At 45.8% G+C, this 26145-nt stretch overlaps 1 pseudogene; it reads right to left on the bottom strand.

The window, feature by feature from the left end:
* Window positions 1-15443: 15443 nt before the first annotated feature.
* Window positions 15444-17375, bottom strand: LOC105978194 (annotated as a pseudogene).
* Window positions 17376-26145: the final 8770 nt, after the last annotated feature.

Below are 26145 nucleotides of genomic sequence, written 5' to 3'. Positions count from 1 at the left end.
AGACCCCTCTGCAAGGGGATCTTCAGTGGCCTACTAAGCTGAGCTCACTCTTGTAGCCACTGCGTCAGATCCCTTCAGATCCCTTTTGTTGTGGGTCTTCCGTTCTTACACTGCCCCTCTACTTTAACCCAGCATGATGTCCTTTTCCAGGGACTGGTCCCTCCTGACAGTATGCCCAAAGTATGTGAGACCACGTTTTGCCACCCCTTCTGCTAAGAAGCATTCTGAATACTCTTCTTCCAAGATATACTTGTTTGTTCTTTTGGCAGTCCATGGTTCTTTCAAAATTCTTCACTAACACATAACTCAAGTGCATCGATTCTTGGGTCTTCCTTGGTCAATGTCCAACTTTCATGCGCACACAAGACTATTGAAAATACGATGACTTGGGTCAGGCACGCTATAGTCCTCAACGTAACAGCCTTGGTGCTCAACACTGGCATGAGATCTTGTGCAGCAAATTTCCCCAAGGCGGTGTGTCATTTGATCTTTAGACAGCTGCTTCAAAGAGCATTGCTTGGGGATGCAAGCAAGAGGGAACCCTTGAACATGTCCCTCTTCTCTGTTAATCACGATGTTACCTCTTGGGCATCCAGTTGGGAGGATCGTGGTCTTTACATTGAGCTGTCATCCACACTGAAGGCTGCAATCCTTGATCTTCATCAGCAAGTGCTTCAAGTCCTCTTCACTGTCAGCAAGCAAGGTTGTGTGATCTACACACTGCAGGCTGTTAATAAGTCTTCCTCCAGTCCTGATGCCGCATTCTTCTTGGTGTAACCCAGCTTTTCTGCTATTTGCTCTGCATACAGATTGACTAAGTATGGTGAGAGGATATAACCCTGACACACACCTTTTCTGATTTTAAACCATGCAGTATTCCCTCGTTCTGTTAGCACAATGGCCTCTTGATCCACATATAAGTCCTGGGCATGTAGACCCACAATGACCAGCACTGAACCATAGGCTAGTAAAGAATAGGGCTTAAGAAAGAAAACAGAACTCAAATGCAAGCCTGCAAGCAAAAGGGCCAAGTGACTAAAATTAGAAAGAAAATTCAATTTTCATCATATTTCAACCAAAATGCATAATGCCCAAAGAAAATGGAAAAATGTGCACAAATGAAAAACCAAAATGATTGCTACTAAGGCTCCAATTCAAACATGCATGAGTTTATTCCAAATAAAACACATTTAAGCATGTCTCTGTGATGAGTGGGTGGCTACTACAGATGAGTTCTCTCAATAATACACTGTCTTAGTTTAATTACAGTGACTTAAAAAAAAAAAGTCCAACCCAAATAATGACTACTGAAAGGCTCTGCTGGTCCTGTTTAGTTTGAGTCAGAGAGTCAGTTCAGAAGGTTCTAACAACTATTTTAGGGGGATCCCAAAGGGGTAGTCTTAATCAATCTTCTCAAAAGACACAAGATGAACACAGGAGATTATTAGGAAGAAGTTTTAAGAAAATTTAAGATGGAAACTGCATAGATTAAAAAAAGGGGGTGGGCGCAAGGAAAGTTGTGCCAAGGAATTATTTTTCCATCCTGAACCAGGACACTTATTAATATATATATACATATAATATATATATATATTATATGTATATATATATATATACACACACACACACGTATATACAACATGAAAAAATAAACAACTCACTAATCCACTGAGCAGTACAGAGGGCTCAGTTCAACTCACTTCCATGAGACAGTTAATATACTGGCAGTCCTTCAACTCACAAGGGCTGCTGGGTGTAAGTCAAGGAAGCAGACAGCTGAGGCTTCTGTAGAGCAATACAGGTAGTTCGGCCACAGGCAGCAAACAGCAGGGCCTGACAAGGTCTCCAGTCCAAGTGATGTATGGCACCACCAGCAGTGTAGCAAAATAAGTCTCGAAGGAACGTCACAGGGACTTTGCTGTGAAGGATGAACTTCCAGTGAGGGGAGTCGGTTGTGAATGAAGCAGGTGGACTTGGGCCTACCCTAGGTGGAAAGCCCTGGAACCTCTGGTCTTGTCCCTCCTAACTCTAAAAGCTTTCAGGTCAAGTTGCTTGCATGGGCTGGAGCACATAGTAGGTGTCCTTGAGATGCGACTTGCCTGGATTTGTTCTCTGAGCTCTGCCGAAAAGAACCAGTATGCAGAGAGGGTAGCAGCGTGGCCGTGGGCCTCTTGCCACTCTGACCACACATTTTTCTCACATGGGCTAAGAACCACAGACTCTCTCAGTTGCTCGTAGGCATGGTTATGATGTCATTATTTCCCTGTTGATTTCCCTGCTGGAATGTGAAGAGTAATAAGATGATTCAGCTTCTCTCTCAAGAGGCCCCAGTTGGGGGAAATCACCTCTAGCCCGTTGGCCATGCCAACTTTTTCTCCTTCTCACCTCCCTGCAAAGCACGCTGTTCCACCACAAATGTGTGGGGTGAAGTGAAGGAATGTACAGAAATGCGGCCACCAGCCAACTCCCTTTCTCCTCCCCCTGAAGTGTAAATCTTCCGATTTTTCTCATGTGTTCCCATCTGACATCAATTGGTAAATCTCAAATAGTAATTTGTGATCCCGAAGTTCACAAGAGAAATTTGGTAATCCAACATGAAGCCAAATTTGGTGTGGATGGAGAGGCCTCAGATCGTCCAAGGAGATTTTGCTTCCTTAGTACCAAAGGGGCTTTCCTAGCAAAACAATTGTAGTGTGGCACTGTCCTGAAAGACTAAAGATGTCTCATGCTGCTGGGTTACCTCAGGAGAGGTCTTAACTTCTGTAAATCACACTCTCCCACAGGAAGGAAGGTGGGTAGAAGCATCTGAAGACCTGGTTTGAATTCTGAGTTTTCTGGTTTTTAGCTGTGTGGCCTTAAATAATTTTTTTTAAAGACTTGATCTCAGATACCTCACTTGTGAATGAGGAGAGCAAAGCCTACACTTCAGCTTAATATTGAGGATTTTTAAATGAAATGATAAATTGTTCAATAGATGATATTGGAACAGCCCACTACATGTTTGAGTAAACCAAAATATTTACTCTTTAATCTTTATTTCACGTCAAAATATATTTCAGGTGGGTCAAGGATTTGGGTAAGAAAGAAAGAGACAGGGAAAGATTGGAGAGACAGAGGAATGAAAGAAGGAGATGAAGGAGGGAGGGAGGGAAGAACAGAGGGAGGGAAAGAGAGAGAGAAAATAGGGGGGAAATGGTACTTTAAAAAAAAATAATCTTGGAGTAAAGATGACCGTTCTAAGGAAAAGCTGAACACCATCCTAGACAGAAAACCCAAAGCCACTGAGTAAACGGTAGTAAAATGAACGATGTCAAGCTTTTAAAACTCTTCTTGGACCCAATCATGATAAAAGAAACCTGAGGGCAGAAGAGAAGTTCTCAACAAATTTGACAGAGACGGATTTTCATCTGTGAAAAGAATACTTATACATCAAGTACATAAAATCAGATACCACTTAGGTGATAGTGAGGTTGCTCCTATCAAACTAACCTTTCCACATTTAGCAAGGATAAATTCTAGACAAAATATAAAAAGCAACCACTTAAAGGCACTGGAGTGTTACTAAAAACAGGCAGAAGCAGTGCAGTTGGGGGATACTAAGTGAAGTTTGGGGAGACTAAATGAATTTCCAAATGTTATGGCTTTTTGATTAAGCAAAGAGCTTAACCGTGACCATATCAGTAGCTAAGTATTTGGATAAAAATCTTCAGTAATGACAATTTGAGGAACTCGAGCCACTGATCAGACTGGCCATAGTAGCTGAAAGGGAAACGTCTAAAAGAAAAATCCTCAGGAGTTGGGGAATAGACAGAGTTCTTAGACCCGATCCCCAAAGCATGATGCATATATAGGAAAACTGATAGATCAGATCTCATCAAAATTGACATCTTTTGCTTTCTGAGAGGCCCTATTAACAGAATGAAAAGACAAGCTACAGACTGGAAGAAATATCTGCAAAAACATAACCAACCATAAGAAAAAGAACCCTAGTATTTTAAGCTATTTTTAAAAAATCTAAAAACTCAACAGTAAGATGAACGGCTGAATCGATGTGATACACATATATAGTGGAATATTGCTCAGCCATACAGAGAAATGAAGTCCTGATACAACCTTGAAAACATTGTGCTGAGTGAAATAGGTCAGGCATAAAAAGACAAATAGTGCATGAAATATTTAAAATATGTAAGCAGATAGAGGTGGGGGGAGGAAGGGGCAAAGGAAGACACAATAAATACTTAGAGAACACTGAGCTTCTATCAAGGGTGATGAAAAGATCAGAAATGGTGATTATTTGAATAGTGAACATTCTGTTTTCTACATATTGACTGCAAACACAAGCAAAACTAACAAGAACAAAATTCAAATTCAAAAACGAGAGAAGAGAAGAAGAAATAGCACCAGCCATTAGAAAACTATAAATCAGAACACAAAGAGCTATCACCACATACCCAACCGAACGGCTGACATAAACTTTTCTTTTAAAGTGACAACAGGCCACGATGGCGACAATTCAGAGAAATGAGATCACTCCTGCACTGCTAGTTGGAAGGTCAAGCAGCACCACTACTCTGGGAAACAGCCAGGTGGCTTCTTGTGACCCTAAAATTCAACTCCTATATAACCTAGTCATTCACTCGTGGGCTTTATTCTAGAGAAACGTGAACTATGCCCCCACAAAGACCTGAATGTTCATAGCAGCTTCATCTGTGATTGCTCAACCCCGGAAATGTCCTAGATTCAATGTCGACTGTCGACGGAAACATAAAAGCTAAAACGAAAACATCTGATTGTTAAACAAATTGTAGTATACCCACAGCGTGGAATACCAGTGAGCAATGAAGAAGAATGAATGATAGATACAGACAACATGTGGACTAAATTTCCAGAAAATTATGATAAGTCAAAAGAGCCAATTCCAAAATGGTACCTACTGTATTTACATAGCATTCTTGAAATGGCAAGTTAATTGGTATAGAGGGCAAAGCAGGGGTAGCCAGAGATTCCAGAGATGAAGGCTGTCAGGAATCCTAATGACTTAGGGGAAATGACGTTCTTTCTTGGGGGGTGTTTGGGGGTACAGGAAGGGATGTAGCTATGAAAGGACAGCATGGGGATCTTCATGGTGCCGGCACTCTTCCGTACCGTGGCTGTCTGTGTGTCCATGCCCTGATTGTGGTGCTTCCTTATTGTTGTGGAAACTGGTACCACTGAGGGAAGCTGACGCAGCCCCAGACCAAACCCAGCTCACTGCCATTGAGTCAAGTACTACTCAGAGTGACTCTATAGGATCGAGTAGAGCTGTTCCTCTTGATTTCTGAAACGAAGTCTTTATCGTTTTCCTAACAAGGGTCGACTGGTGGGTGTGAACCACTGACTTTGCTCATAGGAGCCTAGGCTTAACCCAGTGCACTTCCAGAGCACCTTGCAGCTGAGAAAAGGGAACATGAAATCTCTCTGTATTACTTCTTATGTCCGAATGTGAATCTTTTAATTATTTCATAAAACTTTAATTAAGAAGCCATGTGATTTCTAGGATTACCAGAAAAAGGGCAGAAATCATATGGTTACAGTAATAATTATATGAAAGTGTTTGGCCACTGTTGATGCTTAAAAATAAATTTAATACAACCTCAGCAAAGTTAGAAAAAAGGAAATTTCTTTATTCCAATAAAGGCCAAATGAACAAATCAGAGTTACTATCATACCTCACAGGGAAATATGTGTTTCCAATTAAGACAGGAAACAAGGCCAGCATGGTGGTCCTTACCATTTCTCTTCAGCACTGCCCTGAAGCCGCTCATCAATGCCAGACGGTAACAGAGGAAGAAAAAGAAAGCCACTAACGTGATTTAAAAGGGAAACAAATGTCTTTCAAGAGATGCTGTTGGAAAAATCTACATAACCGAATGGGGGTGGGGACGAACCGCAAACCATACCTCATAGCATACGCAAAAATTAATTTGCAGTATATTATAAAAGTAAACATAAAGACTAAAACTATAAAATTTCTACAGCAAGCACCTGAGGTCTTAAAATATTATGAGCTTCCATCTAAATTGCAACTATTGATCTCTCCCCATCTGGAGCAAAGAGGAGTGCAGAAAGGAGAAAACATACGAAAACCATGAGTCCAGTGAATTCATTTAAAATACACTGCTATTGAGTTCACTCCAACTCATAGCAACCTTATAGGACAGGGTAGAACTGCCCCGGGAGCTTCGGAAACTGTAACTGTGTACGGGAGTAGAAAGCCTTGTCTTTCTTCCTCAGAGCAGCTGGTGGTTTCGAACTGCTGACCTTGAATTTAGCAGCCCAATGCATAACACACTACACCACCCAGGCTCCTTAATGAATTAATACACTATGCAAATTTCAACTCCCGTGAAACTGAGATCAGAAGAAGGGGATGTTGCCCAGCTAACACTCCTGATCCCACTGAAAGGACCACCCGAGAAGGTCCTGTTCTGATGTCACCTCTTCTTCACATACGGCAGGTTCTCCGATGATTCGCTCAGCGTGAAGATTAACTAAATATGGTGAAAGGATAAGACCCTGATGCATACCTTTCTAATTTTATATTATGCAGGATCTTCTTGTTCTCTTCAAACAGCTACCCCTGGGTCTAGGCACCGCTTTCTCATGGGTACAGTGCTCTGGAATTCCCTTACAATGTAAAAGCATTTTAATACCGCCAGGGTTCTGCACAGCTCCTCATGTGTCAACTTGGCACTTGCCTTCATGAAGAGGATTGTGGCAAATGTGTCCTGGTGATGCTCACATTTTCCATTGCCCAAAATAAACTCTAGGCTCCCGAGAGCCTGCTTTCCTGGTTGCTTGTTTATTTATATCACATCGTGGGGTAGCTGAAAAGTGGGCAGGGTCTGGATTTGGCCGCACTTAGAATGGGCTTGCTGCCCACTAGTGACATGAGGGAACTAGGTCGGGCTCACAGGGGCAGTGGTAAGTTCCATTTTGATAAGTTGATTTTGAAATGTCTGGGGACCATTCCAGTCTAGATATTCCAGGCTGCATTTTATTAATGAATCTAGAGCTAGATGGTGGTTATAGCTATTCCTGTAGGTAAATTATGTTCTCTTTTTACCCAGTGCTATCTCCTCCCAAGGTATTTCATCTACAAGAAATAACTTCAAGAACCTCGTGTGTCAGAGTACAACTGTGTCCCATAGGGTCCTCATTGACTAATTTCCAGATCGACAGGCCTCTCTTCATATCTGTCCCCACTAAAGCATAAGCTCTATGGCAGCAAGTTGATTTTTGTTGTTTTTAGGCACCATCAAGTCAGTGCTAGCCCACAGCGATGCTATGGACAACAGAAGGAAACACTTCCTGGTCCTGCACCATCCTCACAATGGCTGGTTTGTTTGAGCCCATTGTTGCAACCACTGTGTCAATCCATTCCATTGAGAGCCTTTCTTTTTTCCACTGTCCCTCCACTTTACCGAGCATGATGTCCTCCTGCAGTGCAAAGCACATGAGACCAAGTCTTGCCATCCTTGCCTCTAATGGGCACTCTGGCTCTACTTCTTCCAAGACAGAGCTGTTTTCTTATGGCGGTCGATATTCTTCACTGACACCATAGTTCAAATGCATCCATTTTTCTTCAGTCTTTCTTCTTCAGTGTCTACCTTTCACATGCATATGAGTTGAGAGGACAGCAGCTACTTATTTATTTTGGCTGTGCACCTTCCGTGGTTCCTGGAAGATCATGGTAACACAATAAGTACCTGTTGGATAAGTGAGAGCAACTCAAGAAGGATAGCTTTAGTTTGGGACCAAAGTTGAGAAAGAATGTCTGGCGTCACTGAGAGTTAGGAAGTGCGTGGAGAAAGGGAGGTCTACCAAGGAGCCTAGAAAGGAATGGCCATTTAATGGGAGAAAAGACTCCACCAGGGAGAAGGGGTCAGGAGCGTTCACATAGACCCCAAATCACGTAAGGGGCTGCGAGTTGTTCATTTGGAGGTGAACGTTGATGACTCTAGGGGCCCCTGTACAATTTACAAGCCCCTGTTTCTCTGATGAGGAGCCCTGGTGGCATCCTGGTTGTGCATTGGGCTGAGATCCTCAAGGTCAGCAGTTGGAAACCACCAGCAGCTCCTCAGGAGGAGGCTTTCTACTCTTGTTATCAGTGACAGTCTTGGAAATCCACAATGGAGCCAGCTCTACTCTGTCCTGTAGTCACTCTGAGTCGGCATCAACCCAATGGTATGAGCGTTTCTCTGAGAATAACTCTCCACCATCTCAGGAAGAGGTGGTGGCCCTCATATTTAGGACCCAAACTATGAGACTTTCCTGCCTCTCACCCTGGATCACATGCTGCTTTTCCTGTGGATGTTGGAGTTAAAGCAAGGGATTGTTTCTGGCTCGTTCTGCCCGGTACAGAGACCACAGTCACAGACTATATTGAAAATATTTATGTTCTGAAAAGTTTATTCATTCAGCTAGAAAGTATCTATTGGATGCCTGCTCTGTGCCAGATCGAGTGCATTCTAGGAGCTAGGGATGAAGCTGTATGTGGACCGGGCAAGATCCCTGCCTTCACACAATGTATATCATAGTTGACCACATCTATCTCTTCAGAACTTCCCATGCATCTGTTTCCATTGAAACAGCAGGATCAATCATGGTATTGGGTTGCTAGGCTAACCCACAGAGGGTCAAACAAAAAGATCAGCATAATCATGGATCCTGGGTAGGTGGACAAACCTAAGAGGGGGAAACACCATTTGATTCAAGGTGGGTGGGGCAGGAAGGGGGTGGTTAAGGAGTTGTTAGGGCCCTGGGATGATCTCAAAGCCAGAAAACATGTCACTCTCAAAATAAATGCTTAAACACAGGCCAACTCCTTCTCAAAACACTTCCTGTGTCCCCCACTGCTAGCCACTAGAGACTTAGTCTTTTAACAGTGGTTTCCCAGCCCAGCCTTTCCCGACTCCACACACCTCACCTGGAGCTTTGCTGAATCCATAGTTATTGTCAGAATACGCCACACACTTTCCTGCCTCTGCTCCTGGGACTCAAATCCCTGTTCTTTCTAGTGTCACCAAGTATCACTCACGTAGGATGCTTATCCATGTCTCCCAGTGCTGTCTGTCTACCCTTGCACTCCCATAGCGTCCTCCTTCTCAAACATTAAATACTTCCTTCTGTCTGGCACTGACAAATTTCTCTTCCCTAATACACTGAAAACTTCTTGAGTAAATGGTTGTCCCCATCCCCTAGGGTTGCTATAACAGAAGCACCACGCGTGGGCACACAGAAGCTTATTCTCCCACCGTTCCGTAGGCTCACAGTCAAAATTCATAACCCCCGCTCCAGGGGAAAGCTTGCTCTTTCTGTTGCCTCACGGGGGAGTCCTCGTCTCCATTCAGCGTCTTTACCTGGCATTCCTCGGCCATCTCCATAGGTCTTGGCACCAATCTTCTCTTGGACCTAGACAATTCTTAGCACAGACACCTGGCTCCAAAGAATGTGCTCTGCTCCTGTTTTGTTTTGTTTCTTGGAAGTAGGCCCAGCCCTCTCTGCTCCCTCTCTTTGTCGCTGCTGTTGTTAGCTGCCATCAAGTTGGTTCTGAGCCACAGCACAACCGAACAAAACCCTGCCTGGTCCTGCGCCACCCTCACCATTCTTCTGAAGCTCGAGCCCATGGTTGTAGGAACCGGGTCGATCCATCTTGTTGCGGGCCCTCAGCCCGCCAGCCCGCTACCAATCCTCTCTTACAAGAGATGAACGTGGTGCAAGCCATGCCCCAAGGTGGTTGTACCCCACCGGATAGGGTCACTATGAGAATCCACTAGGAGTGTTTTGGTTTGTTTTAACAGCTTTATTGATATATAATTCACACGTCATACAGTTCGAAGTCTACCAAGAAGAGTTGTATACTCATCAGCACAAACAAGTTTAGAACACTCTCTTCATGTTTGCCCTCCTCTTTATTACCTCTCCACTTCCTCCCACCTCCCCACCACACCTGCGAGGCGGGTGAAGCCAGTTACTGTCTCGACAGATTTGCTTATCCTGGATTTCATAGACAGGAAAGACTCAAACAAAAGCAAAAGACTAACACGCATTACAAAGCACAACAGATAAAACAACTGAAAAGAAAGTCAAGAATATTAAAAACTAGAACACATTTAAAATGGTTCAAAAGGGAGATCAAATGATAAGGTGTTAAATTTTAACCCAACTGCATTTGCAATAATCCACTTTCCGATGCATTCTAAATGGTAGTAAGGCCATTCACATCCCTGGCCTGTGGTCAGAGTATTTTCCAAAGGCTTCCTCCATGTGTAATTTCCCCTTCACTTTTGTTTAACTGAAACAACTTGAGAATGTGTCAAAGGTGAGATCAAAGGATAAGATATTATGTTTTAAGCTAACTACATTTGCCATGATTAAGAATGCTCTCCGTCTGATCGCAAGGCTATCCACACCCCTCAGCATTTGTCTGAGAGGGATTCTCTGAGGTTTAACCCATGCGTGGCATCTAATCCACTGTCCTCCACAGCCCTCTCCAAACCAGGGGTTCGCAATTTAAGCTCTGACATCATCCCCTCCTCAGACTTGGATTTTATTATTTACAATCCTTGGATCAGGTTTGGTTTTTTGTTTGTTTGTTTTGAAGTGATAATCATCATCCAGGGCAATTACCTAACAATCAGAAAGGCAGTCAAACTAGAGGCCTGCCTGATGGCCTTATGGACGAATCAGACACCGGTGATATCATATTCTTGCCACAAGTGACCTGAAAACATAGATGACCAAGTCTCAGAATCTACTCCCTGCATGTAGGAAAGACAGGGTCATGTCCGAGCCACCGCAGGGGTGCAATCAGCCAAGGCCAGACTGGGAAAGCACAGGACAAAAGACGAGTTACAGAGAGAAAAGAGAGAGAAAGCACTGAAAGGTATGATGGGGAAAAACAACAAGATAATAAACAGCTAGCAAAAAGAGTTACGAGACTATCAGGGACATTTGAACACTGATATCTGGTGATATTAAGGAATTATTGTCAATTATTAGTGGTGTGAAAATGGAATGGTGATTGTATTAGGCTTGGATGTGGCTTTTTTTTTATTTTTTAGATAGTCTTACCTTTTAGAAATACTTCCTAAAATGTTTGCTGATAAAAACAATATGATGTCTGGGACTGGCTTAAAATACGCCATTGAGGAAATAGGTGGAGTCTAGATGAGCCAAGATAGCCATGGGTTGGTAAGAGTCACAGATGGATATGAGGTCATAAGGGCTCATTATACTGGTCTCTGCTTTTGTGTATGTTGGAAATTTCCATAAGAAACATTGCAACCCAACTGTATTATGAATTACTTTCTCTATATTGATCTCTTGGAAAACTGGTGTCTCACCCACAGAATATTTGTCTTGTATAAGCCCAGGCGACTTTGTGGTTTAGGTATTGAGCTGCTAATGGCAAGATTGGCAGTGCAATCCACCAGCCACCCCATGCAGGGAAGAGGAGACTGTGTGTTCCCATACAGATTTAGGGTCTGGAAAACCCTGTACAAGGTCTGTATGAGTCAGAATCGACTCAGTGGCTTTGTGTGTGGGAGGCCCAGGTCCAAGGCACCTTCGTGTGTAGCTCCCACCCATCCAGCAGTGGAGCCTCGTGCATTGCTAGAATGAACCCTGAGTAGTTTTCCACAAGGGTTCTAGACTAAAATGGAGTAGGGAAAAAGGCCAATCTTCTAATTCCCCAAGCCCCTGTGGCCACAATGATTCAATGCACAGTCGATCATGGAGCAGGAGAGACCTGGGCAGCGTTTCCTTCTGTTGACCCTGCGGTCGCCATGAGTCAGGAGCTGACTCGGCAGGCTGCTGACAACAGCACATCTCTTACAAGCGAAGGGCCTGGGCCACAGGCATCTCTCATCCCACCTCCTGTCACCTGGTGCTTTCATGTACTGTATAAGGGATGCATCCTTCACCCTGAAGGAAAAGGATGTGGCAATCATATGATGGCGTTTTGCTTATATTAAATTTCTACTTCACTATTAGGCCTTCGTGAGTCATTTATTGCTCCACTTCTGTGTGTAGAATGGTTTGCTTCCATCCCCCCACCTTTTTTTTTTTTAAAGAATAGAAGAAATGAACACTCTTTGGACACACTTTCTAATGTTTGGAAGTGATCAAATAAAGTACACATTGTACTTCAAATGACTTTGCGGGCAAAGTCACTGCGTAAATAAAAATCCCAAATAATGATAAAAGGAACATCTGTGTTTGCTGAGTATGTAAGCCCTTGCGTTCTCAGGGTTTACCTGTATCACATCATGTGTACATTTTCACAATCCCAAACCCAAACCCACCTCACTCACTCCATAACACTCCCCACCCAAAGCGAGTTGGTTATCATGCCCCCCACATGGAGGAAAATCAACATCAGTGGATTTTTGCTAAATCTGGCTGCCCACTGTGTTTATCAACACTATCTCCTGCCCTTGTTTAACAGAGGAAACAACTTGTTATGATAAAGTAGAGTTACATGCTGGTAAAATCAGATAAGCAGAGCTGGACCCAAAAAACTGTTTCCTCAGCCAGCATTCCATATTTCTGGTTTGGCCTGAGAACCTGGCTTCATTCTGGATTGGCTAGCAGAGCAATGTGACCATGCGGAGGGCCAAATTTTTGCAGGTTGAGTGGCCCCACACGTGAGGAACATGGTCTTGTGGTTCTCGGTGGGGTGCATTTTTTCCACTGCCATCGGCAGAACAAACACAGGGATGCCTAGCGATCGGAATCCCTCTCGGCTCGTTAAAACCAAGCACACAAAATGTCAAACACGCTGTAAAACTCTTTACGGTCATTTCCCTCTGTTCTTAAAAACACCATTGGCAAATGGGCCATGTTCTTCCCATTGACTCGTATTCTGTTACATTTTCTCCATCTCGCCAAAACAGGAAGGGGAAGCATCAAATCTGAGATGTGGATCAGGATGAATCGTTCGTTTTGCGGCCTTAACGGGCAGCCCTGACCTCAAGTAAACTCCCTGAGCTTATTCTTGCCTTCCCCAAAGTCAATCTCTCTGAATTGTGACATCTGAACCTTGTTGAGGGTGGCAGTTAGGCTAGAGAGCAGGTACCAACCAACCAGTAGCATAAGAGAGCACCAGGAGATACAGCAGTCTACTACGTGCCCTGCCTGAGTCATGGCCAGCTAGTGAGACAGGCAGTGGAGCTACTGAAGTGGAGAGAGGTAGCGCGCTCAGTGTAAGCAGGTGGTGGGAGTGGGGCACTAGGGGAGGAGGGGAGGTGGGATTGCATCTTGTCTGCCATGACCCAGTAGACGTGAAAGAGATGAGGCAGTCACTACACCATAATGCATGTACAATAATGTCAAAAGGGCCGATGTTAAAGTCTCAAATGTATTACTGGGTGGGTTAGAATAGAGTCAATGTGGCTGTAACAAAGTGTCCCCCTCCCCGAATATGCCAAGACTTTTAACAACTAGAGACCGTCATTGCTCTCTCAGATTACAGACCATGGTTAAGAAGTCCAGTCTGCTTCATGGTGCCATTCAAGAGTCCCAGCCCCTTCTACCTCTTCTCGTTTTCTCTAACAGAGTACTCATCACAGCGAGTAACTGGCTTAGAAAGACTTTTGTAAAAGGAGAAGAGAAGCGATCATGGAGGAGTACATGCCTAGTGTTTTAGGTTTCAATCTCAGACTCTGTCACTGGCAATTTAATCCGATGGCCGTACCTATTACTAAGTGGTCAATAGCTGAACGTCTATTACAATAGAAATAAGAGAACAAAGACATTGGTAGTAAAATACCTGTTATTAACACACTCTTGTAGTGCGCACCCTTTAGTAAGCTTCTTGACCTCACTTAACCTCTGATCCCTATAAAGTAATAATTGCATTTATCCTGTAGGGTTGTTATGAGGATCAAGTGAGGAAATGAACAAATAAGACCATTGGGAAAATAAGTGTCTAATAACATTAGCTTTTCTAACTACTAATATTACTATTACTAATAGAATTAGCCTGTGTTAGTCCAGGTAGACTAGAGAAACAAAATTCATAGAAAGAGCTTTATATACAAGAGCAATTGAATATTGAGAAAACATCCCAGCCTAGTCCAAATTAAGTCCATAAGTCTGATATTAGCCCATATGTCTGATACCAATCTATAAATTCCTCTTCAGACTCATGCAATGACGCAGAATACAGGAAGCTCACAGGCCAGTGGGTGGAAAATCTTGTGGATCCAGTAGCGGTGTAAACATCTCAGCACTGATGTGGGTCTCCATGTGGCTCCCCCAACTCCAGGGCTCTAGGCAGCTCCATGTGTCTTGTCATCAGGAATACCAAGCAGAGAGTGTGTGTCCTGCCTCCAGTGAACTATTTATCTCCATAGAGCTTCCAAATAAGGTCATCAAGCTGCTACCTGCTTGACAGGCTAACCTCCACCCCTTCATTCTTAATAGTCTCAAATTGACAACAGATTATGTAACTATCACATAACCATAGTCAGTGCTGGAAGAGATTTCAACAACTACAAGTTTAATTTTCCTTTTCTATAGCAAAAGAGAGGAACCCTGGTGGTATAGTGGTTACAAGTTGGGCTATGAACTACAAGGTTAGTAGTTAGAAACCACCTGCTCTTTGGGGAAAAGATGAGGCTTTCTACTCTGGTATAGAAGTAACCATCTCAGAAACGCTGTCCTATATCAGGTTACAAGGTTATAAGGCGGTGCGTATAGCAAAAAAGGGTGAGCTAGCCAAGGTCGCTAGTTGTTTCCCCCCCACAGAGGAAAATGGCAGGCAAAACCAAGGCCATTTGGTTTTAATCTTGACTTCCAATCCCAAACAATCATTTCCCCTTTCATTACAAAAGTACTCAACAGATGGAGGGGCCAGGAGGGGAGAATTGACACTTGCAAATGATGGATGTGTCTTCCACAGGCCATCCATCTCATGAATCCTACCTCCCCACCCCACCCCCACCCCCCGAGGACAAGACAAAGCTGCTGGGCGAAGCAATGACATCACGATCAGGAATCAGAGCAATGGCATCATACATGCACGGGCTCTTTATGGCATATCAAATCAGTCCTTGGGAAAGACAGTCAGAATGGGTGCTGGTAGCCCACTCTGTCACTTGCCAGCAGTTGTCCCCTGCAGTCAGATGGCTGGGCAGGCAGCCAGTGGCTACTCAGCAGTTCCTGGGACCCCACTAGGGCAAGCTGGACAGGCCCGGCGCAAGGTCCTTGAGGGGAGGCCCAATGGCGTGGCAGGCAGACAGTAGAGGCGGTGCTCCCAGGTGGGCTGCTTTCTGGCCCAGCTCCCTGCAAGGTCTCCCCATCCTTCACCTGACAGGCCGGGATCGAGGCGAGCAGCTGGCTGAGGCACTAAGTCTGCGGCTGTCAGTCCGCACCCCTCCCTCGCTCCAGACATCAATTCACCATCCATCCACCGTGCCATTGTAGGACTTGTTGAAGGTGAAGTCCACGGTGTGTGTGGAGATGGGCTTTCTAAACAGACTGTTGAAGCCGTTTCATAGCAGGCCCTGGATCGCTCGCTCTGTAACTTGGCAAACTCTCTCCAGTCGGGGATGGTGAAGAGCAGCTTCCAGAGGACCGAGAGCACAATGCCGACCAGGAGGATGCTGCCCGCCACAGCCAGCAGGAGGGTCATGGCATCGGGGGCAGCCCCACACTCTGCCTCTTTAAGGAGCGTCAGGTTGGTCTTCCCTCTGGGGAGCTCCCCAGAGGTGAACATCATGACACAGTCCTGGGCAGTTTTGTAGGAAGAAAGCAGAGACTCTGGTCATCTTTCACAATGATGTCCACCCACGTGATCACCTCGTCTTTGCAAGAGCTGTGACGTGCCTGGTTACCTGCTGGTTCCGACACCAGCACCCGACAGTCTCTCTTGGTGCTGCAAGCATCGGGGCAGGCTGGGCACTTCTCACACGTCTCCCAAAGCTTTCCAGCTTTGTGTACTGCACTGCCCACAGACACAGCGTCCACGGTCGCTGTAGATCTGGCCACCCTTGGCTTGGCTGATGTCGGTCGAGCGGTTACAGTTGTCCCTGATGTAACCTGCCCTGGCCTGAGCAGAGGACACCCTCGTTCCTGGCACAGGAGAAGTTGTCGCACTCGCTGAAAGACCCACAGATCTTGCGGAACTCAACCTCGAAGCAGGAGCACTGGTTAGAGCTACACAGGGCTTCCCCTGGCCTCCAGGCACAGGATCTGCTACATGCCCTGGTTCTCCCCTCCCTGGCACTTGCACCAGGTGCCCAGGTGGCTGGGGTTTCACTCACACAGACATAAGTCCCATTGCTGTTGCATCTGGCGCTGCCTGGCTCCAGCCGGGCGCTGCAGCCACACATGCCCTGGTAAGTGAGCCCCACCTTCAGGCTGTCCCGGAAGCCCACAGGCTGCAGGCAGCGTGAACTTCTGTTCCAAATTTCTCCTGAGGTAGCTCTGGGCCTCGACGGACACATCAAAGGTTACCATATCCCCACTTTCGAGGCCCTCACAGGTCCTCTGACCACGGTAGGACATAGAATCTTGGCAGGAAGCCGTGAAGAAGCGTTTGAGATCCTCAGGCTGGTCCCAGACTGACAGCTCCACATTAGACCAAATAATCAATTGAATGATGCATTTTTGGTGTCTCTATGAAGAATCTTTACTGTAGTTCCAGGCATCAAGGTTATAAAATTTGTATAGAGCATATAATGGTTTTCTGTCACTGCAAAAATGAGGTTGAGTTGCTCTCGGCTAGTTTCTCTCCCAGCAAAGCAAGGGATGGAGAGTCCACCTGTTTAGATGCCGTGTACTCGTTGGTCACGTTCAGAGGGCACAGGTCACCATGCAGCTGCACCAAGCCCCCCAGTTTTCCACCCAGCGTGATGTGTGGCATGTCATCAGTTGTGAATGCCAGCAAGTATAGGGCATTCTTTCATCAACGGATCTTCTCCGTACAGACAGCCACCTGGAGTATGGCAGCAAAGCCCCCATCAGAGGCATCTCGGTTCCGGGACACCCTCTGTTTCCGCATTTCTTTGTTGAAGCTGTCGTCCCCTCTGGAAGAGGCAGCAGATGGCGGAAACCAAAGGACAGGACACAGTTTGGAAATAATTTGTAACCAATGCATGGATTGGTCTGGTACCTCGGTGCTGTATAGGAAAAAGGGGGATGTTCTTGTCTATGAAAGAGCTAAATCCCAACCAAAAATTGCCAGTGAGTTCCCTCATCTTCTTAGCAAGTTTGGTACCCAGGTTTCAGATACTGTCCAAGTCATCTTTCATAGACAAGGAGAGGCTCATCAGGTAGTACAAGTTCATGGGATGATCCTCCACCTCTAGAATCTGCAGCTGGAGGGTAGTCTTGACCTCATGTGGCATTGTGGCAATTACATAATCTCCTGTCAACTTATGAAGGGTTGGAGTCTCGCCTGTCAATCAGGTCGAAGCTTGATGACCTCATTTGGAGGCACCATGGAGATAAATAGCTCACTGGAGGCCAGATGCACTCACACGCTCTGCTTAGTCTTACTGCTTGACAAGACACATGGAGCTACACCAATGGAACCGGAGCCCTAGAGCTGGAGGAGCCACTAGGAGACCCACGCCAGCGTTGAGATTCTTCCACCACCACTGGATCCACAAGACTTTCCACCCACTGGCCTGCGATCTCCCTGCATCCTGTGGCATTGCATGAGTTGCGTGAGTCTGTAGAGGAATTTACAGACCGTTATCAGACATATGGGCTAATATCAGACTTATGGACTTGAATTGGACTGGGCTGGGATATTTTCTTAATATGCAATTACTCTTGATATAAAGTTCTCTATTCCACACATATGAGTGTCTATGAATTTGTTTCTCTAGTCCACCCAGACTAACACAGGCATCAGATTCTGGATGACTTCTGAGCCCGTGGAGCAGGAGCTAAGAGGCTGGCTCCGCAGGACATGGGTGCGGCTGCCCGGCTGTATGGGTGGCCTCCACAGTCGTGTCTGATGAGGGCTCCCCTCAGGTGACTCTGAGGGGGGACTGACCTTGGGCTCCCACAGTCCTCATAGTTCATGCTATTGTGTCTAGAGTCTTAGCAGCTTTCATGTGGCCATAAAAGGTACACGCGGCCTCCCTTCTCCTCTTTGGAGCACCGGGCATATTTTGGGTGGATGACCAGACACGCTTGACAGGAGGTGGCACTTTCACTGGTGCACACGTTGAGACCTGGGAGCCTGGGCACTGGTGTGCTGAGCTGGAGCAGGAAGGCGTACAGGTGAGGGCGCCGGGCCTCAGTGGCCTGGCCAGGAACCAATCTCCAGCAGGCCCTTCAGCCCAGGAAAGGCACTAAAGGCAAGGCTTGTGGGACACAGCCACATGCCTGGTTTGCAGTCCCGGCTCATAGTGCTGGGAGACAGTGGGAGCACTCACTGACCCGCGCCGCCACCACCATCCCCTCCGTGGTGCTCCGAGTCAAGTTTCACAGCCCAGCCTCACAGGCCGGGTCGCCCTGGAGTAGGTCATTAGCTTTGTGTAATACCCAAACCAAGTCAAACCCACTGCCATTGAGCTGATGCCAACTCACGGCTATCCTCTAGGGATGGATTAGAACTGCCCATGCGGTTTCTGAGACTAAATCCGTACGGGATTGGATACCCTCATCTGTTTCCATGGTGTGGCTGGTGGGTTTGTACCATCAACCTTGTGGTTAACAGCCCAGCACTTAACCCATCGTGCTGCCAGATCTCTATCTCTACGAGTATCCCTGAATGCTTGCCCTGAAACAAGAATGTGAATTCGGGTAGAGTTTTCTGGAAGGGGATCTCAGAACGTCCAAGTGAGCCGGTGCAAAGAGTGAGTGGAGCACGGGAGGAACGTCAATAAAGGGCCAGCTAGTGAGGGTTGTGCGTGGCCTCAAGTGAGCAAGTCCCGCGGGGGTGCCTCAAGGGAGCCGTGTAGACAAGAGGGAGCCGTGGACCACTGATCCATCGACTCTTCTTCTGCCTGGTAGAAGACCCAACTACTGGAAGCTGTCACTAACACTCTTCCAGAGGAGAACCCTGGCTCCTCCCACAGGGTCCTTCTTTGACAGGTTTTGGGGAAGTGGACCACAGCTGTATTGGGATTCTTTGGAGGAAATTCAGCTCCAGGTACTGCATGACTGAATGTGGGAAGGATCCCCCAAAGCGCCCTGGTTCCTTCCATTGTAGAAGAAGCTAGGCCCCAACACTCAGTTGTAGGTGAAGTCGATCCTGAAGTTCCATCTGGCGTGACAGTGGCAGGTCCTGAAGGAACTAAGGGATGCACCGTGGCAGCCAAAGCACATGCGCAGTTGCTTCCCATGGGGTGGCATCTTGTCCGGCTCCGCATTAGCAATCTCTGCTACAGGGTGTGTTTTCAAGTGCATGACGCCAAAGCCCTGCCTCTTACACATGAAGGCCTTGCCTGGCTTGCCATGTTTCCCAAATCATGTTCTTGGGGTTTTCTCCCCAGTGATGTCCAGGAGGAAGGCTGTCCAGAGCAAAGACAGCTACACAAGGGAAGGTCTTTTCCCCTGGTTTCCTAAAATTCTTCAGGGCAATAGTTACGCCTTCATTTTCATTGCTGGCCTGTTGCCCATGGAGAGATCTGTGGTAGTTACATATTTTCATGTGAACTTGATAAATAAGTGTAGGGGTGGAGTCTCACCTGTTAGTCAGGCCTGATAATGCCTCCTCGTGGGCATGGCCATCTCATGAGGATTCTGGGAACTTCCTTTCTCTCTCTTTCTGCTTCACCTTCCTGTCAGTGAGCCACTTGGAGACCTGCTGGAGACTTGCCAGACCCCTAGGGATGTGCTCACTACCATTGGATCCACAAGACTTTGCACCCACCGGCTGGTGATATTCCTGCATTCTGCACCGTTGCGTGAGGCTGTGTGAGTCTGAAGAGGGACTTATCAATGGACCTAGTATCAGACTTACGGACTAGCATTGGACGTATGGACTTGATCTGGATCGGGCTGGGATGTTTTCTTAACATACACTCTTTGATACAAAACTCTTTCTTATACATATATGAGTGTTTACGCATTTGTTTCTCTCATCCACCTGGTCTAACACAAGGCCCCAGTAGTGGCAGTGAAGCTGATGGTGCATCCGTGGAGTGTCACGGCTTGGCTTCTCCAGGTCAAAGGTTTTGTTGCACTACATTTTATGTCCCTGCACCAATTGTTCTCTCCTCAGAGTAATGGCAATGCTCATTACCATTACACTCTTGATTATGTTTTTTAATAGTGTTGCATGAATTTTTTACCAAGACCTTTAAGAGTAACCTTTTCAAATAAGAGGGCATAATCATTGATTAAAAGGGTGAAGAACTAAAGAGAAGTGGGTGATGGAAAAAGTGCCTTGGAATCACTTTTATTGTCCCCGCTAACCTTAGTCCGTTCCATAATTATATATTTTACTGGCAGGACTAGGAGCCACATCAAGTGCCTTTGTACCCATCACTCTTCTTTGCTTTTAAGAGACCCCAAATAAGAGATTACTTCAACTGTGTAAATGCTGGGTGACATCCTCCTGTTTGTGGGTGATGAAAAGCTATGCCCTACCAAGAAGACCTCTGACCACAGAGGAATGACTCATAAACATTCTTAATACTCAAATATATTCATGTGAATGTACCCTTCTCGTGCCCCTCAGACCGCCCCCCTCAGTGCCTCGCTGTCAGCCGCATTAGCAGGAGATGAATTCAATGTTCCTTGAAAGGTGTGATGAAGACCAAATGAAACTCACTCACCTAAGCCTAAAGCAAGCATATTGGCAAATTAGTCCATGACCTCATAACCCTTCCGTCTTAGTTACCTACCGCCGCTCTACCAGAAACAGCACATGGTGTAGCGTTCACTAACAAGTTTACTTTCTCATCGTGCAGGACTTGAGAAGTCTGAATTCAGGGGGCTGGTTCCAGGAGAGACTTTCTCTGGGTTGGCACTGAAAGGAGAGAGACGGGGGAGGGCATGGTACTCTGGACATCCCGTTTGAAGGAGGCATGATGATCTTCACTCTTACAATCGTGGTCACAATGCTACGGCCTCAGTACTGCATGGACCCCATCCGATAGCCCCATCGCCGGCGACAGCGGTCTTTCCTTCACTACTTGTCTCTGTGTGTGTCTTGTTCATTGTGCCCTGGGCCTCTAGCTCAGCACTTCATTTACCTTCTGACATCCCCCAGGGGCTAACATATTATAGGTTTTCTACTGGTCTTGATGGGGAAAAATCAATATGGCACTATGGATATTATATGCACTATGGACATTACAAATTATTTTGATCTTCTTTATAACCTGTATATTTTCACGATGGCTATAGTAAAGGTTGGGTGTATATGTGTATAACTAGGATATGAGACTAAGCTGGTCTCACAAATATGTAAGTGCATGTGTGTTTGTGTGTGACTGTGTGGTCAAGATTACTATAAAATGAATGAATGAATGAATGAATGAATGAATAATAAATAAAAAAATTTTTAATGCACTGTGAGTTGATTCTGACTCATAGTGACCCTATCAAACAGAGCAGAATTGCCCTTGGGGGTGTCTAAGACTATATATCTTTATGGGAATAGAAATCCTCATCTTTCTCTCATAGAGTGGGTGGTGGTTTCGAAACACTGACGTTGCGGTTGGCAATTCATCACCCACTATGCCACTCAGGCTCTGTGTACCCTCAACTACCTCTTGAACTTCCAGCAGCACTTGGGAAGCCCTGCAACATATTACTCTTTAAATAAATAACACATTTGTTGGTGGGGGAAGGGGGGAGTTGAACCAAGCATGAGGACACATCCAGAAACTTCTCAAGCAGGTTCTTCTATGGAACTGACCGTGGATGTGACATGCTAGGAGGACTCTTCTGCCCGAGTTTTCTGAACAGGAAAGTCATCGTCCATGCAGCCTGGGCGTTCTCCGTTTTTACAAAAACACCCAAGAAGGCGGTAACAGTAAAGCTTCGCGTCTGCATTTCAAATATGATTCAGTTATGTGCAGCGTTCTTGTCTGTGCATGAAATGGAGTTTACTTTAAAAATTCTCTCTGCCTTTCCGTGGTAGATCCTTGATCCATTCCTAGTCAATTGACGTTATTAATGTTTAGTAGTGAGCCCGTGTAGGCTATAAAGAAGGAGCCTCGGCTGGACTCAACTGTGTTCTAGAGAAGAGAGCAGGCATTTCCTGCTCTGCGGCTCCCCATGCTTCTTAATGGGGGTAACACAGCCCTCTTTGTGGGGGGGATGGGGTGCTGGACCGATCCAGAGGGCCTGCAAAAGCAGTTACCCACATTTTATCCTGAATCATGAGGTATAGTCTGAACATTTTTCGTTGCCAGCGAGAACACTCTTTTTTTTTTTAAAAGGGGGGTGATAGGCCAAGTTTGGGAATCTCTTGCACCATTCCACCGAAAGAGTGTCCCAGAGCTGCCTGCATCACACTTGGCAAAGCCACAAGTCATTTATTTTATTTCATCCCTGGACATCATTAGCTCACTGCCTACATCAGCATATCCTGCTCTCTGTGCCTTTGGGGCCAATGGAATGTGCCCTGCTAATCCCTGCTTAGCCCTCTCTCTGCGATGCATACGGGATTTGGCAACTTGAACTGACCATACCTAATGGGGTGTGCTCCCCATGCCTCTTGCAATAGAAAGCCGATAAAAGAAGATGCATCTGAGAGTGTGTGATCTCTAAGTCACGCTCCTCCCGAACCACAAACCCGGGAATGAGATGAAAGGTTTCCGCGTGCTTTACCATCATCTCTTCATTGCTTTCTCCACTCTTCCCGTGGCGGCTGCTCACTCATCCTGGCATGGTCTGCTAGGTGCTGGTTGTAGACTGGTACCAGCTGCGCTGCTCAAGACAATTTCATCCTGCAGGCCAGTTCTGCTCCCTACTCAACCGCTTGGGAAATCTCCACGCCAGGCGCACGGGCAGCATTGTAACCTGTGACTTCATGAGTTATGAAGCACAAAGCATCGTCTATGGGGAGAGACACCAGGGAGAAGGACCAGCCTCTGCGTTCTTCAGTTTGTTTGAATAACGCAGGCTGGCTGATGCGATGGGGCCAGTTCTTCTCTGAAGCCGCACGGTTGGTTGTCAGCGTTCTTTCAAACAGACCGTCTAGCACAGAGTCGGACACAGAGAAGTGGTTTGTTCCAAGTGGGAGCTAGGAGGAAGCAGGCCTGAGTTCCAGCTTCCACAGTCGTCCGTCTGAGTGGACGTAAAATGAACACCTACTTGCCCAGCTTAGGGAGGTTTCCAATTCTAGCTATGTGGCACCTGCCTGTAAAATATAAGAAGATTCCATGAACACAGGATAAATGATTGTGTAACAGAGATAGGTTCTCATCATGAATCTAAAAACTTGACCAAGTTTACTGGTCATTTCCTGACGTTTGGCTTATAGCTGAATTAGTCGAAGCATCTGTTTAAGGCTCCCAAGTGTAAACTTAAAGCATTATCTCATCCTTTATTAAGCAACAAGGGCCCTGGTGGCATAGCGATTACACGCTGGGCTGCAAGCCAAAAGGTCAGCAGTTCAAAACCACCTGCCGATGAGGCTTTCTACTCCTAAAACATTTACACTCTCAGAAACCCACAGGGTCAGTTTGACTCTGTCCTATAGGGTTGTTATGAGTTGGAATCAACTTGATAGTAGTGAGTGAGATTTACAAACAAGGAATTATCCAACCAAAAGCATTTTTGTGAAAATCAGTGGTTCCTAGAGAGGTTGCCTGAGTCATCTCGGTGCACTAACTGAGGTGTGAGATTTGTAAGTGAAGGATTTCATTGTCGAGGAATTTGGCTCCTACCCAACTTTTTCTTCTGTCAAAAATTCACTAATTCAGCCACCAATCTAGGACATCGATTAGACACTTACGGATCATACTGGTGGCACAAATGGTTGGTGGTATGTTTAGCTGCTAACCAAGAGATTGGTGGTCAGAACCCACCCAACCTATGGGAGAAAGAGCGATAAATCTGCTTTTGCAAAGATTACAATCAAGAAAACCCTATGGGAGAGTCGTGCTCTGTCCCGCGGGGCCACTGTGTGTTGAAAAGGCATTTACGGTACCGAACAAGAACAACAACGCACGGTCAAAGGTGTTCTCCGCGATGCTCTCTGAGATGCACCGGGAATCTTTGGCAGATGAATTCTTTGGTAGAGGAGCTAATCATGTCTATGTTGAGAAAAAAACATCCAGAAGTTAAAAATAAGGCCAAAGAGCGTGCTGCATACAACGGACCCCATTTTTGTAAGAGGAGAACTAATTATGCTACTGGGGCTCAATGGCTGCTTCTGCATATGTGGCTCCTCAGGCCCTTCCCCCAAATCACCTCAGAGGGGACTCGAAAAATCAGCCTTTCAGGGAATAGCTGAGTATGTTAACTGACCGTTTATACCACCCAGAGACACCCAACACACCCACTAGGTTTATTTCGTTATCGCAGACAAAGTGCTTTGTTGCCTTTTGTTACCTATTATTGACCCAGGACTCAGACAGACACATTAAAAACTGTTGTGAGGAGCCGTAAGCAGGCTCTGATGTGCCGCAACTCTGCACAGAATGAAGCAATGCCCAGCCCGGGTCATCCGTACAATTGTTGCCATATTTGAGCCCATCTTGACAGCCACTGTGCCAAACCATGTCTTTGAGGGTCTCTTTTGTTGCTGCCTCTCTGCTGTCCCAGGCAGCATGTCCTTCTCAGGATTGGTCCTGTTGGATGACATGTCCAAAGTACCAAGTCTGGCCACACTGGTTCCTAAGAAGCATTCTGGCTGCACTCCTTTTAAGACACATTTGTTCATTTTTTTGGAGCAAAGCAGTGACGTCCCCAAGGAATCCTGAGAACAGACGTGAGGGGCAGGGCATAGCACCTCATCAGACTTGACCGGAAAACGTTCATAAAGGTCAACAGACAGACCTGGAACTCCTTTTGCTTTTGTTGTTTGTTATTGTTTTTGCATGTCTATCTAGATAAGACAGGCGGGTGAAAAATCTGAGGCAAAAACAACTGGACTGATGGTTCTGGAGGCAGGGGGCAGGAAAAGGGGAGGTGGGGGAAGGAAAAGGGGAGTCAGCAAACCCAGAGACAAGGGAACAAGTGATCTAAAATCAATGGCGAGGAGGGCATAGGATACCTGGTGGGGCTTGATCAAGTGCAATGTAGCCAAGAGGAATTAAAGAAAGTCGAATGAAGGTCGAATATGGTAGTGGGACAAGAGGAAAGTAAAAGGTAAGAGAGGAGAGAACTAGGAAGCAAAGGACATATATAGAGGTATAAATACAGGTACGTACATATGTAAATATATTTATATAAAAAATAGGGAAATACATCTATGTACATATATTTACATGTTAAGGATTAAGATAGCAAACGGACATTGGGCCTCTATTCAAGTACTTCCTCAATGCAAGAACACTTTGTTCTAATAACTTGGCATTCTGTGATGCTTTCCTTCCCAACATTATTGCTGAGGACAAAAATGGGTGTATAAGCAAATGTGGCCTTGAAAGGTGATGGTGCCTGGCTATCAAAAGGTACAGTGTTTGGGGTCTTAAAGTTTTGAAGATAAACAAGCGGCCTTCTAACTCAGAAGCAACAAAGACCACATGGAAGAAGTACATCAGCCTGTGTGATCATAAGGTCATCAGGCATCAAAGACCCAGAACAATCATATCGATGAGAATGAGGGGGAGGGCAGAGTGGAGACCCAAAGCCCATCTGTAGACAATTGGACAATCTCTTACAGAAGGGTCACAAGGAAGGGACAAGCTAGCCAGGGTACAGTATAGCACTGAAAAACCATACAATTGTCCTCTAGTTCTTTAATACTTTCTAACCCCCACTCCTTCCTGACCCCAATTCTACTTTACAAATCCAATTAGACCAGAGCATGTACACTGGTACAGATAAGAGCTTGTGAAGGTAAACAAGTGGCCCTCTAGCTCAGAAGCAACAAACCCACATGGAACAAGCACACCAGCCTGTGTGATCACAAGGTGTCGAAGGGATTAGGTATCAGGCATCATCAGAACAAAAAATCTTATCATAGTGAATGAGGCGGAGACCCAAAGTCCATTTGTAGGCCACTGGATATCC

Source organism: Echinops telfairi, unplaced genomic scaffold, assembly GCF_000313985.2.
Source record: "Echinops telfairi isolate 266 unplaced genomic scaffold, ASM31398v2 ScPeMD7_7467;HRSCAF=8505_1, whole genome shotgun sequence".
Taxonomy (NCBI): Eukaryota; Metazoa; Chordata; class Mammalia; order Afrosoricida; family Tenrecidae; genus Echinops; species Echinops telfairi.
The sequence above is the reverse complement of the archived record's forward strand: the minus strand, read 5'-3'. Positions and strand labels throughout refer to the sequence as shown.